Source organism: Oculina patagonica, chromosome 1 (assembly GCF_052425735.1).
Source record: "Oculina patagonica isolate OP01 chromosome 1, crgOcupat, whole genome shotgun sequence".
Taxonomy (NCBI): Eukaryota; Metazoa; Cnidaria; class Anthozoa; order Scleractinia; family Oculinidae; genus Oculina; species Oculina patagonica.
In genome coordinates this window covers 4628118-4641600 of record NC_135758.1, presented here as the reverse complement: position 1 = coordinate 4641600, position 13483 = coordinate 4628118, and the positions used below count along the sequence as shown (strand labels likewise).

Below are 13483 nucleotides of genomic sequence, written 5' to 3'. Positions count from 1 at the left end.
GCGGACAGGCTGGCAGCCACGTGTAAGTCCCACATCCGTATATACCTTAACGAAGGCCACGATGTTACAACAGCAGAGGAAATGAAGCAGGCCCTCCTTTCACATGGGGGAGTACAAGGTGTCAGGGTAGCTCACTTGCTCTCAATAAACCAAACCGTGGAGCCGCAGAAAATTTCCGGTATAAGTAAACTGAATAATTTTCAGTTCACTGACGGATCCTTCCAGGCTTGGCGTGCGTATGGTATTGGCTCAGGAAAGGGCATCGGGATTGAGAATGTTTCAGGTGCGTTCTTTCATACTACCAAGCATTGTTTAGCTACTATTTGAAATAGTAACACTAATGATGATGATTAGGTTTACGATTAGGATAAGATAACGATGATGATCATAATTTGGCTTCGTCGGTATTTTTTAACGTTTCAAGAGGATCTATAAGCAAAAACAGCTGGCCGACGGACGGTCAAACACAAGATGCGTAATAATAATAGTAATAATAATAGTAATGAAAATAATCAATGTCAAAATAATTTGTTACAAATTTTTTTACCATAATAGCTTTAATGGAGGCCTCTTTACTCTGTTATGATGTTTTTGTTGATTCTGTCCACTTTTATTACAGATGTCAACTACAGCTGGCTTTCTGTTTTGTTTTCGCCTGGTGGGTTCAAGGCAGTATCTGGAAGGCAAACAAAGCCACCCAAGGTCCAGGTAACCACTGATGATCAGCAACAATGTGCCAGTACTGAAAGTCCGCAATCTAGTGTGTTTTCCTGCCCCAAGGAAGGTTGCGTTAAAGTATTTCAACGTTCGTCTGCCCTGGAACGTCACCTGTCCTTACATTCCTGTGTCATGTCACCGGAGAGGCACACTCTTATGGATCTGGCCAAGCTACAGTATGCTGTCCGCCTCCAGGAAGGTGTAGGCGTTCTTCCTTCTTTGCAAGCCACAAGCTCAGCTAACACTTCGAGCCAAGGTGAAACTGTCCAAGAGGGCTGGGCACTAAAAGAAGTAAAGAAAGCCTACAGGTTTAACGAAAAGCAAAAGAGTTACCTAGATGCCAAATTCGACATAGGCGAGTCAACTGGTAGAAAAATGGAGGCAGATGCAGTGGCAAAAGAAATGCGCCGTGCCCGGGGTACAAACGGGGAAAGGTTGTTTTCTGTCTCGGAATTCCTGATTCCTCAGCAAGTGTCATCTTACTTTTCTCGCCTTGCAGCAAAGCGGCGCCAGCAGCAAGTTGAGGTGACATTAGAAGATGCTTTGGCAGCAGAGGAGCAAGAAAATTTCTCACAAGCAAGAGAAAATGTAATGTCGGCTCTGCACATCCGACACCCAATAATTGTGGACTAGTACGAGATATGCTCCTTGGTCACAAACAGAGCGGAGTTCCAGAAAACAAAGTTGGGAATGCTGCAGCATCTGTGCCAAAGTTTGGAGCTTGATGTACCAGTACCGGCGGTGAGGAGGAAAGCTCCTTATATGGCACTCCTGGAAGAGCTTGTTGATAGCTGCCCCTGCAGAGCTACCAAATGAAGCACAGAACATTTTCCGTTTCCTTTTTACGAACACTGTTTTGCTATGCCACGTGAAGCTAGCTTGTTAAATAACAGTTCGTTCAGAGCTTTTAGTTTATAGTGGGAATGTCTAGAATAGAAAGAAATAGACTGCAGACGTATATATAGATTTTTTTTTAACTCGTGTTCGTGGCTTTGTAATGTTCTGGCTGTTCTCACTATTCTGAAACTTGGAACAGGTTAGATTGCAAAACAGTCATTTTATTGTTCGTTATTCCGTCGTTGGATCACGCGCGGTGGTTTTTCGAAACTAAAAAGACATTCCAAGCTATCGCTGTTTTTTTGTATGTTTGTTTTGTTTTGTTTTATTTTCGAGTATCGTATTTGGCACTTGAAAGCAACTGAAAGGCAAAAGGTTAACTGTTTTGCATTCTAAAATACGCTTCATTGAAAATAGACGTGTGGCATAAGTGCAGGTTAATGTTGCTAGCCTAGAGGAAACATTTCAGCCATCGCTAAGTTCTTTCTTACAAAGGTTAGTGTTAGTGTCATTATTGCTAAAGGACATTAAGCTTTGATCCAAACGTCCACGAGCAATCGATCAAGGTGCCTTTCTTCCTTCCAGAGGTTCCCAAAGGCCGAGAATGTTTTGTGGTATTTTGAAGAGATCTTCCTTAACTAAGGTCAAATACCAGGACTTTTGTCGTTTCCTAATACAGTATTCAACTTTTTCAGTGTTGCGTTGCGATATTGTTTTGTTACCAGATCCCACGCGGTTTTAATCACGCCAACAATTTGTTTTAGTCACATAGTTTCAAGCGTTTCACATTTGGCCGTTTTATACAAAGACATTCTGGCACTACAGGTCAAATAATTGTGGTATGTACTTTCTTAGCGTGTCAATACGGCTTCACGTAGGATGAGCTTTCAGAAACGAAGCGTGTTTATAGAAGTTTCAGAAATATTTATACTGCCTATGCGACAAATTGTCGCCTAGGCAGTTTATCGCAAACTACAGTTGTTTGCCCTCTGGTAACTTTATCCGGCAAGGGATCGCTTCAAAGTGAATTTATGTAATTCAGTTTTTTCTTTCGAACGTTATATTCTTTGTTGTCTTTAAACTCGGTCGCTATATGAAGTAAATTTGAATACAACTGATTTCTTCACTGGTGTAAATTTTAGCAAACCAATGTAAACAGTTTCGAATTACACATCAACAGAATATCTCCCGTCTTGTATGTCTTCTTAGTGAACATATTATAATGTTATTTGACAAAGTAATATGATGTTCGGTTCAACATAAAATACACAGACTCTAAACCATTCCGGTTAAGCATTTAGAACTCGTATAGTTTTAAAGCGATAATTAACGAAGAGATCGTGACGGCCGGCTTGTTTGTTTCACGGTCTCGTCACGCGTCAAAAGAACCTTCACATTTAAGTCTCTCGACGGGGTACTTTTTTAGTGCCGCCGGAAAGATTTTAACACAGTAAACTACAAGAAATGTGCTTCAAATCTATGGTCATTTTAAGCTCAAACTCAACGTACCAATTGGGTTTCTTGAACGTTGAAAGTAGAGAAATTTTGCGAAAATTTCAAACTGCAGAAATGGGGTTTCTTCTAACGGCTGAAGCGTAAACAATTTTTGAGCTTATCTCAAATAAATTAGTTCATTATGAAGAGCAAGGATGTGTTTATTTTTAAGTAGAATTTCATATGCAGACGATTCTGCTTTTTTTTGTACGAGCGAGACAAAATGATCAATTTTTGGATAGTTTCGTGACCGGAAGGACGCTCATTTGCCGTATTTCAAACTTTGCCCGATTTTGACAAAAATAAAAGGCTAACGAAACTTTTAACTTTATTTTTGAAAATACTTCACTATAGAGATAAAATGGGCAAGATATGAAGAAATTCGAAATAAGACGACTGACGGTAAATTTCTGGTAAATTTAGAAATTGGCACTTAAGTAGCTAAAAAACTTTTCTTTTATTATCTTTTACAAGGTTCGTAGAAAAGGACATCATGAACAACATAGACTACATTTTACAAGCCGTCTGTATCGGCTTAACTGTCGCTACCTTTCTTCTCAACACCGGTCGTGGTCTAAAAGCCATCGAGATATGCAAAGAATGTTTGATTTTCCTCAATAATGAAGCACTGGGGAAACAAGAACATTTAGTCAAACTATTTCAAATTGGTTTCTATAAATTGATGTTCAGCTCGTATTGCTTTCTCTCTGATTACACAAATGCAATAAAATACGGAAGAAAACTTCTTGTCATTTGCCGCGAGGGTGGTCAAACAGCCATAGAAGAGAAAATTACTATAGCACTAGCAGGCAAATATGAACGGTGGTGCAAATATGCCGAGGCAAGAGAACTTTATGAGAGAGCGATCAATATCATGATAGAAACTAGCAACAGAGAAGGACAATCATACGCTTATGGAAAATGCGGAACTATGTCTTATTATCTTGGTGAATATGTGAAAGCTGAGGAACATCTGAGGAAAGAACTTGCGATCAGAATTCAAATTGGCGACAGAAAGGGAGAAGCATCATCCTACGGAAACTTAGGAGCTGTGTTTAACTCTCTTGGTGAATATGGCAAAGCTAAAGAATATCTCGAGAAAGCACTTGCGATGAAAATTGAAATTGGCGACAAAAAAGGAGAAGCATCATCCTACGGAAACTTAGGAACTGTGTTTGACTATCTTGGTGAATATGACAAAGCTAAAGAATATCTCGAGAAAGCACTTGCGATCAGAATTGAAATTGGTGACAGAGCAGGTGAAGCAGCAGATTACGGAAACTTAGGAACTGTGTTTCAATCTCTTGGTGAATATGACAAAGGTAAAGAATATCTCGAGAAAGCACTTGCGATCAGAATTGAAATTGGCGACAAAGAAGGAGAAGCAGCAGATTACGGAAACTTAGGAACTGTGTTTCAATCTCTTGGTGAATATGACAAAGCTAAAGAATATCTCGAGAAAGCACTTGCGATCAGAATTGAAATTGGCGACAAAGAAGGAGAAGCAGCAGATTACGGAAACTTAGGAACTGTGTTTCAATCTCTTGGTGAATATGACAAAGCTAAAGAATATCTCGAGAAAGCACTTGCGATCAGAATTGAAATTGGCGACAGAGCAGGAGAAGCAGCAGATTACGGAAACTTAGGAACTGTGTTTGACTCTCTTGGTGAATATGACAAAGCTAAAGAATATCACGAGAAAGCTCTTGCGATCAGAATTAAAATTAACGACAAAAAAGGGGAGGCATCATCCTACGGAAACTTAGGAACTGTGTTTAACTCTCTTGGTGAATATGGCAAAGGTAAAGAATATCTCGAGAAAGCTCTTGCGATCAGAATTAAAATTAACGACAAAAAAGGGGAGGCATCATCCTACGGAAACTTAGGAACTGTGTTTAACTCTCTTGGTGAATATGACAAAGGTAAAGAATATCTCGAGAAAGCTCTTGCGATCAGAATTGAAATTGGCGACAAAGCAGGAGAAGCAGCAGATTACGGAAACTTAGGAACTGTGTTTGACTCTCTTGGTGAATATGGCAAAGCTAAAGAATATCTCGAGAAAGCACTTGCGATGAAAATTGAAATTGGCGACAAAAAAGGAGAAGCATCATCCTACGGAAACTTAGGAACTGTGTTTGACTATCTTGGTGAATATGACAAAGCTAAAGAATATCTCGAGAAAGCACTTGCGATCAGAATTGAAATTGGTGACAGAGCAGGTGAAGCAGCAGATTACGGAAACTTAGGAACTGTGTTTCAATCTCTTGGTGAATATGACAAAGCTAAAGAATATCACGAGAAAGCTCTTGCGATCAGAATTAAAATTAACGACAAAAAAGGGGAGGCATCATCCTACGGAAACTTAGGAACTGTGTTTAACTCTCTTGGTGAATATGACAAAGGTAAAGAATATCTCGAGAAAGCACTTGCGATCAGAATTAAAATTGGCGACAGAAAAGGAGAAGCATCATCCTACGGAAACTTAGGAACTGTGTTTAACTCTCTTGGTGAATATGACAAAGCTAAAGAATATCTCGAGAAAGCACTTGCGATCAGAATTGAAATTGGCGACAAAGCAGGAGAAGCAGCAGATTACGGAAACTTAGGAACTGTGTTTAACTCTCTTGGAGAATATGACAAAGCTAAAGAATATCTCGAGAAAGCACTTGCGATCAGAATTGAAATTGGCGACAAAGAAGGAGAAGCAGCAGATTACGGAAACTTAGGAACTGTGTTTAACTCTCTTGGTGAATATGACAAAGCTAAAGAATATCTCGAGAAAGCACTTGCGATCAGAATTGAAATTGGCGACAGAGGAGGAGAAGCAGCAGATTACGGAAACTTAGGAACTGTGTTTAACTCTCTTGGTGAATATGACAAAGCTAAAGAATATCACGAGAAAGCTCTTGCGATCAGAATTAAAATTAACGACAAAAAAGGGGAGGCATCATCCTACGGAAACTTAGGAACTGTGTTTAACTCTCTTGGTGAATATGACAAAGGTAAAGAATATCTCGAGAAAGCACTTGCGATCAGAATTGAAATTGGCGACAAAGCAGGAGAAGCAGCAGATTACGGAAACTTAGGAACTGTGTTTAACTCTCTTGGTGAATATGACAAAGCGAAAGAATACCACGAGAAAGCTCTTGCGATCAGAATTAAAATTGGCGACAAAAAAGGAGAGGCATCATCCTACGGAAACGTAGGAACTGTGTTTAACTCTCTTGGTGAATATGACAAAGCTAAAGAATATCTCGAGAAAGCACTTGCGATCAGAATTGAAATTGGCGACAGAGCAGGTGAAGCAGCGGATTACGGAAACTTAGGAACTGTGTTTAACTCTCTTGGTGAACATGTCATGGCTGAAGGTTATCTTGATAAGGCAATTTCAATTAGTCAAGATATTGGAGACCTTGACAAAGAGTTTGAATGTCTTTGTACCCTGGCAATGGTAAAGGTTTCCCAAGGAAAGTTCCAGGAAGCGTTTGATCATCTGCTTCTGAGCATTAACAAAAGTGAAATTTTGCGTTGTTTTCTGAAAGATAACGATCAATTTAAAATGTTCTTTTCTGACGTCCACAGTTCTCCCTACCAGTATCTAAGTGCATTCTTTTGTTTTTCTGGAAATCCTGACAATGCTCTTTATGTCCTAGAGCTGGCACGGGCTAGAGCCCTAGCAGACCTGATGGCGACTCAGTATTCTGTTGAAAGTGAAATCTCAGCTAATCCGCAATCGTGGATTGGTATTGAGAATATTATGAAGAAAGAAAGCAACTGCGTTTGTCTGTATATATCTTACTATAAACAAGATGTATTTTTGTGGATCCTCAAAAGCAGCGGAGTCATTTACTTTCGAAGATTAACAGTAAACGAAAACATTGTTGGTGCCGGTTTAGTTTCCAATTTGGCTGATTTCTTTGATAAAAGCTTCCGCAACTTTAGTATTTTACCCGGGGAGAGTTGCGAAGATCGGTCTTTGAATGACGTTGATTCAAACGTTAAATCACGCCAAGAAGAAAGCCTAACAGCTTTGCGACTTGTAGAGGATGTTAATGAAGAAAGTCAAAATCCAGAATCGAGCGTTTCTTTGTGTTACAGAATGCTCATCGCTCCTGTGGCTGACTTACTTGAGGAGCCTGAAATAATCATTGTTCCTGATCGTTCCTTGAATCAAGTTCCGTTTGCAGCTTTAAGTGATGAAGGCGGGAAGTATTTATCACAGACTTTCAGGATCCGTATTGTTCCTTCCTTATCGACTCTCAAACTCATTCAGGACAGTCCAGCAGACTATCACAATCAGACTGGCGCTCTGATAGTAGGTGATCCTGTGGTTGGCCGGGTGCGTTACATGGGGCGTGTTGAGAACTTTAAACCATTGACTTGTGCAAGAAAGGAAGCAGAGATGATTGGAGAACTGCTGGGCGTACAGCCTTTGTTAGGACACTGCGCAACCAAGCAGGCGGTGATTGAAAGGATGCATTCAGTAAGCCTGATACATTTTGCTGCACATGGAAATGCTGAAAGAGGAGAAATTGCTCTTTCGCCCTTATGCACTGCTACTGGAATTCCAAGTGAAGAAGACTACCTGTTGACAATGTCTGACATATCGAACATTAGACTGCGAGCTAAGCTGGTGGTACTTAGCTGTTGTCACAGTGGACATGGACAGATCCGAGCCGAGGGAGTGGTTGGAATCGCTCGAGCATTCTTAGGATCGGGTGCACGTTCAGTACTGGTGGCACTGTGGGCCATAGAAGACAGAGCGACAGAGCAACTGATGCGTCGCTTCTATGAGCACCTTGTTCGTGGGGAAAGCGCCAGTGAATCTCTTCACGAGGCCATGAAGTGGATGAGAGGTAACGGCTTTACCAAGGTTTCCGAGTGGGCACCGTTTATGTTGATTGGGGATGACGTGACATTTAAGTTTGGAAAGTAAAAGTAAGTTTCCTTAAATAACTAAACACTTCCCATTTCGGGTTGCAACGGTGGAGCTAATGACGGAGCTACTGACTGATAAACGGTTCAACGGTTCACATGTTGGGACTGTTATCCAGGGGCGTTGTCTCCACCTCAGCCTTCTCATCTGTAGAAAATTGTTGGTCAAAACAACATGGGAAACTTTAAATAAGAAACGCTTTATGATAAGTGTCCAAATTTCTCGCTGAAACTAAAGAGTACTAAACGTATCTTGTAGACATTGTAGTGTGTAACATCGCCATATAAGTCGTCCTAAAGTTTGTTTGAGTAGGCCCGCATGAATAAAATAATAAAGAGTGATACTACACACTAAAATGTAATAAATGTCTTAATAGTACCCTTAACATTATTTAAAACATTGGTGAGTCAGTTTAATCGATATTGTATATTTAATTTTATGCTTAAGGCGTAAGACTGCTCGCTTTTTGGTTATGACGATTGCGACTGTTAACTCAACTACAAGTTGACAGAAACCGCTTGCTGATCTCCGTGTAGAGATAAACTGAAGTGCGAGGCTGATTGCTCGCTACTAACAATTTACGATATCTTCTTTTTATCCCACATAAGATTTTTTTGTGCGTCTGCTCATTGAAGTCATGGCGTAGGAAAAATTCATTCCTTTGGAATTCGAAGGTGCGTGGAACAGAAGAATCAGAGTTCGTTTTGTCACAAAATGTAGATTATCGTAAACAGAAGTGATTTTTTATAAAAGTAGGGGCCACCGAACATCTAAAGCCTGGTTTTCACTAGCGACACAAGCACAAGCGCAAGAATAACAGCTCTTATTTCACCGTGAAAACGGCTTTGACTCAAGCAAAAGCACAAGCGCATTGCAGTTTTATGCTTGTGCTTGAGCTTGCGGCAAGCACAAGAACAAGGATCAAAATCTGTCCTTATTGCGTGATTGCGCTTATGCTTGCGCTTGTGCTTGCGTCGCTAGTGAAAACCAGACTTGAGAGAGTGAACTGCGCCATTGCTACCAGTACAACATGCACTTTCATATATAGTTCCCTCAGCACGCGTGCTCGATGCATGACGTGGCGTGACGTTGCGACCTGAATCACGGACGTTGTAAGGATGTCCATAAACAATTAGCGTGAACGTCCTTATATTTCAATCTTTCAGTGGGGGAAAAAATTACCAGTTGATGACAAAACGGACTGCAGTGTTCGTCTCAGAAGTTGCTAAGCAACATGACGTGTTAGTTATCGCGATTGCTTCAGAAGTTGTCGTAAACGCTCGCCCCAATTCTTGATTGAAAGAAATAATTCGCAAACTCTTCAAGCGCTTCATCGGAGATTTCCCAAAATTGGCACTTATTCACCCGACTGCCTTAGCTCTTTTATATTACGCCTGTTGTGTATTATAAGTTTTCGAAATCTTATTTTGTAATTTAATTGTTTGTAGGAGGGCCAGTTGTTTTTCTTTTAAACTTCTGTGTTTCGACCCTCAGAAAAAAACCCCAGATCGCTTATTTCACGCTTATTTTCTGTTTTTTATATACATTGCAATTACTTTCTCTTTTCTCATTGGCTAAGAGTAATATCAGCATGCATTTGCTAATGTGCTTGCAGATTGCGTGCGAATGCATGCCGGGATTACGTGATGAAGAGCACACTCTTGGCCACTGGGTATCTTGTAAACATGGACACAGCAACAAAAAAAGGCCTATCATCAAGAACAATAACTGACACAGTATAAGTTTTTTTTACCTGTATTATTTCTTTCTCTTTTTGCTCTGTATTCATGTTTCAAAGTATATATATATCGACCTTTTTTCTTCAATTTATCAGATCAGCCACCCAGCTACAATCCCAGACAAAACTGATCGAGACAACCAAATGTCACGCACGCTTTGCGGTGAATGCCTTCACTTACAAGCGGGTAAAATATACTCTATCCCTTTGTTTCGTGGTGTATGCAATTCAACCGGCTTTGTTTTAATAACATAACAACATTGACAACATTGAAATGGGGGAAAGGGGTTGAAAAAATGAGCTGTGGTACCCAAATAAGTGGAACAGTAGTCTCAACAGTTTTGTCCAGGATTGTAGATTAATTAGCTTCTGTAGCTATCCTGGCTGGAATTTTATCAACTACAGTCTTGTAATTTTAGGATTAGATTTCTTGTAAACTGAAGGCAAATAAACGTAGTGTTGTTGTTGTGTTGCAGCGAAATAAACATGTCTTGCTTGTGTTCCGCACAACAGTACGTTAGTCGTTTTTTTTTTTTAAACAATGTCTAACAAAACAGCCATTATATTCGGTTGTTGTGTTATCAGTAATGGTCAAGCCTTCGTTTAGTCGTCAGGACTTGGAAGTGCTGGGTTCAGATACCTCCAAGGGGTACTTGTCAAAGTTTATACGGGGAGCACCCCCCAACCCTTACCGTTTTAGATAGCATTTTGAAGGAAAGTTAACCCTCACACGTCCCTTCGGAGAAACTTGTATTCCTTTCACCTAAGGAACAAAGCATTTAGTTTCTGAAAGGGAGGGGAGGGGTGGTCAATAACGAAAAAGTAGGAGAATAAAGCACGAACAAAAAATCAAGTAAGCTCCACTTGTTTACTAAGGATGGTGCAAAAATATCTTTCAAAGGGTTATGATGGTAAAAAAAATTCTTACAATTACCAATACTAAAAGAACGATTTTTACTCATAAGAAATCCCCGCCCCCTCTCCCCCCCCCCAAAAAAAAAAATGAAAATGATCCGTACCTACTACAGTAATCTGGTGCGTCAATTTGAGATATTTTGAAAGAGCCTTTTTACTCCCTAAATGTCAGTTTTTTCTACTCTTTTAAATACCTCCAGCCTTAAAAGGCACTTTTCCTGGTAGACCATCTCATAGTCCATAATAGACACTACCCCTGGGGGAGGGGGTGGAGGTGAAATCCCCTACCAGCTGGCACTAGCTGGAGTTTTGGTTGGTTTTTCTGAATATCAGTCTCCTGCCAGTTAAGATTCTTTACTATTACGCCTTCAATAAGTTCGTTATAGTCAAGAAGTGTTGCATGATTATAAAATGCGGTATTTAAACTTGAAAAAAGAAGCGTTCCTAGAAATTTTTGGTGTAAAATTAATGGTAAGACATACACCTTATTCGATGGTTTAACATATACTGATACGCGAGGATATTTTGCGAGTTGCGTAGTTATGAGTTACGAGCAATGAGAAAAATGTCCGCTCGTATTATATGTCAAACCATCGAATAAGGGATTTATTATTCCACTAATTTTTCCACTTTGTTTGGGCCAGTATTCCGTAAGTTTATCCGTCCGTATTTTTGCCCTGTTCTACTGTGTAATAAGGTGGCATATTTTGCGCGTTCTTTTGCCCTAATATCGTAAAATGGCGAAATAGTGGAATAATAATGGCCAATATATACACGGCCAGAAATGCAGCATTATTAAAACCAACGAAGATTAAACTATCAGAAATACATGCAATTTTGAACGCAGGCGCTGCACGATTGTTGAGCAATGACGTGACCCGCCGCGATATTAATTGACACTTTGTTTAAGAGAGCGGTAAAACAAACTCGTTCAGTTTTAACGGTTTCGTTTACGACACTTTTCATGTCGCTTTATTATTGCGATAGCTGGAGGGGTTCTTTGCTAATTCGGTGTATTTCTGTTATAAGTAAATTGTATTCTTTTGCCTCTGCCGCAGTAAATTTGGCGGCGTTTAGATATTGAAGCCGCGCTGCAGGACGGGTGGTCGAATAGACGTGTTCCTCCTTTTTCTTTCATTGACCCAAAAATAATTAAAAATACTTTGTCCGGGAATGAAGTAAATGCGCATTTTTGAAATGGTTTACTTTTTCCTTTCACACTTTTAATATATGCTGTTAACGTCTTTTATCAAGTTGATTTTTCCGTTGTATGAAATTAGGGCTTTCTAATTGAGCCGCCCTGAAATTTGTCGGACGCAAATGACTTGAAGGCCGACTACGAAAGAAAAAACTGCTTTCGCAGAACGGATCGTCGGTGTGTTAAAATTGGAACCAAATCATCAATCTGCAGGTTCAATCTATCCGATTTTCTACAAAGCGATCAAAACCACATTGTATTTATGCACTCTCCTGAGACTGTAAGCACTTTCTTCCATCTTGGAACACTGTTTATACAGCTTTCGTACCAACGAAAGGTCTTTTTCTCAGTCATTAAAATGAACATCTCGCGCAGGAAGTTTGAATGCAAATAAACATTACATTGTATATGACTTGTGAATTGTTCTAAAAATGGTACGGTGTCACGCAACAAGGATAGGATCATTGTAATAAATAGTACCCATTTAGGTAGTCCATAGACTTTAGGCCGGTGCTTTGACCACATCCAATTATAATCATTGAAGGCGACAATATGTACTCACTAATCTTTGCTTACTGATAGTAAATACAATTATATAAAGGTGGGGCAGCTATAGTGAAAACTATTACTAGTTTAGGTCTGAACATTTGTAGATGTTACCAAAATAATATAATGGACGCGCGCCAAATAATTTGTTGGATGCGAATTGTTGTGAAATAGAAGTCCTAGTCCCAGTCTCTATTTAGAGCACGTGTTCGCCGGTCTATGTATTGCCTCGATTTCATGTAATAAATCGGAGTTGTAGTTTGTACAGCCATGTTGAATGTGTTCATTCACATTTCATTAAATACCAAAGCATAACATGGTGTCAGAAAGCGGAGAATAATGAATCAACTCCCACCACCGAAGCCGCTATCATTCGAGGGAAATGTTGCAGAGAATTGGAGACGTTGGATTCAGCAATTCAGGCTTTTTCTCAACGCGACGGGCTTCGACAAGAAACCACCAAAAGTACAGTGTTCGACCTTGTTAACAGTTGCCGGAGAGGAGGCGCTGGAAATCTTTAATACATTCGGTCTCAGCGATGAAGACAAGGATAAGATAAATGTCGTGATCAAGAAATTCGAAGAATATTGTACGCCAAAGAAGAATGTAGCATACGAGCGACATGTGTTTAACACGAGGGCACAAGGAGCGACCGAAGGAATCGATGCTTACGTCACGGAACTGCGCAAGCTTGCAAGAAACTGTGAGTTTGGAGAATTGCATGATTCTATAATTCGTGATCGTATTGTGTGTGGTATCAGAAGTAACGAGGTCAGGAAACGTCTTCTGCGAGAAAAAGATTTAAATTTGGATCGAGCAGTTGAAATGTGTAAGTCATCTGAGATTACTGAAAATCAGGCGAAAAATATGGTTGTAGATCAGGATGACCGAGAGGTGCACTATGTGAAAGACGATTCCAAAAAGCCACCCGGAAAATCGAGACGGGGAAATGGAAAGCACAACCAAACAAAGAAACCGTTCAACTGTAGAAGATGTGGAAAAGTACACCAGCCTATGAAATGCCCAGCCTATGGTCAGGTTTGCCACAAATGTAAACAAAGGAATCATTACTCGAAAATGTGCCAGTCCAAGCCAAGGGACA

General features: G+C 40.1%; 2 protein-coding genes and 1 pseudogene across 3 annotated transcripts in view; 2 read left to right on the top strand and 1 right to left on the bottom strand.

The window, feature by feature from the left end:
* Positions 1-13483, bottom strand: part of LOC144648597 (uncharacterized) — a 701885-nt gene that overhangs the window by 568472 nt on the left and 119930 nt on the right.
* Positions 1-13483, top strand: part of LOC144650602 (uncharacterized) — a 141595-nt gene that overhangs the window by 83018 nt on the left and 45094 nt on the right. The gene's annotated exons all lie outside the window — the stretch shown is intronic.
* LOC144649217 (uncharacterized) overlaps positions 1-13483 on the top strand; it is an 80260-nt pseudogene that overhangs the window by 37466 nt on the left and 29311 nt on the right. Inside the window, exons 3-4 of the transcript XR_013569867.1 lie at positions 4308-6070; positions 6431-7986. The product of XR_013569867.1 is annotated as an uncharacterized LOC144649217 (transcript). The remainder of the gene's footprint in view (positions 1-4307; positions 6071-6430; positions 7987-13483) is intronic.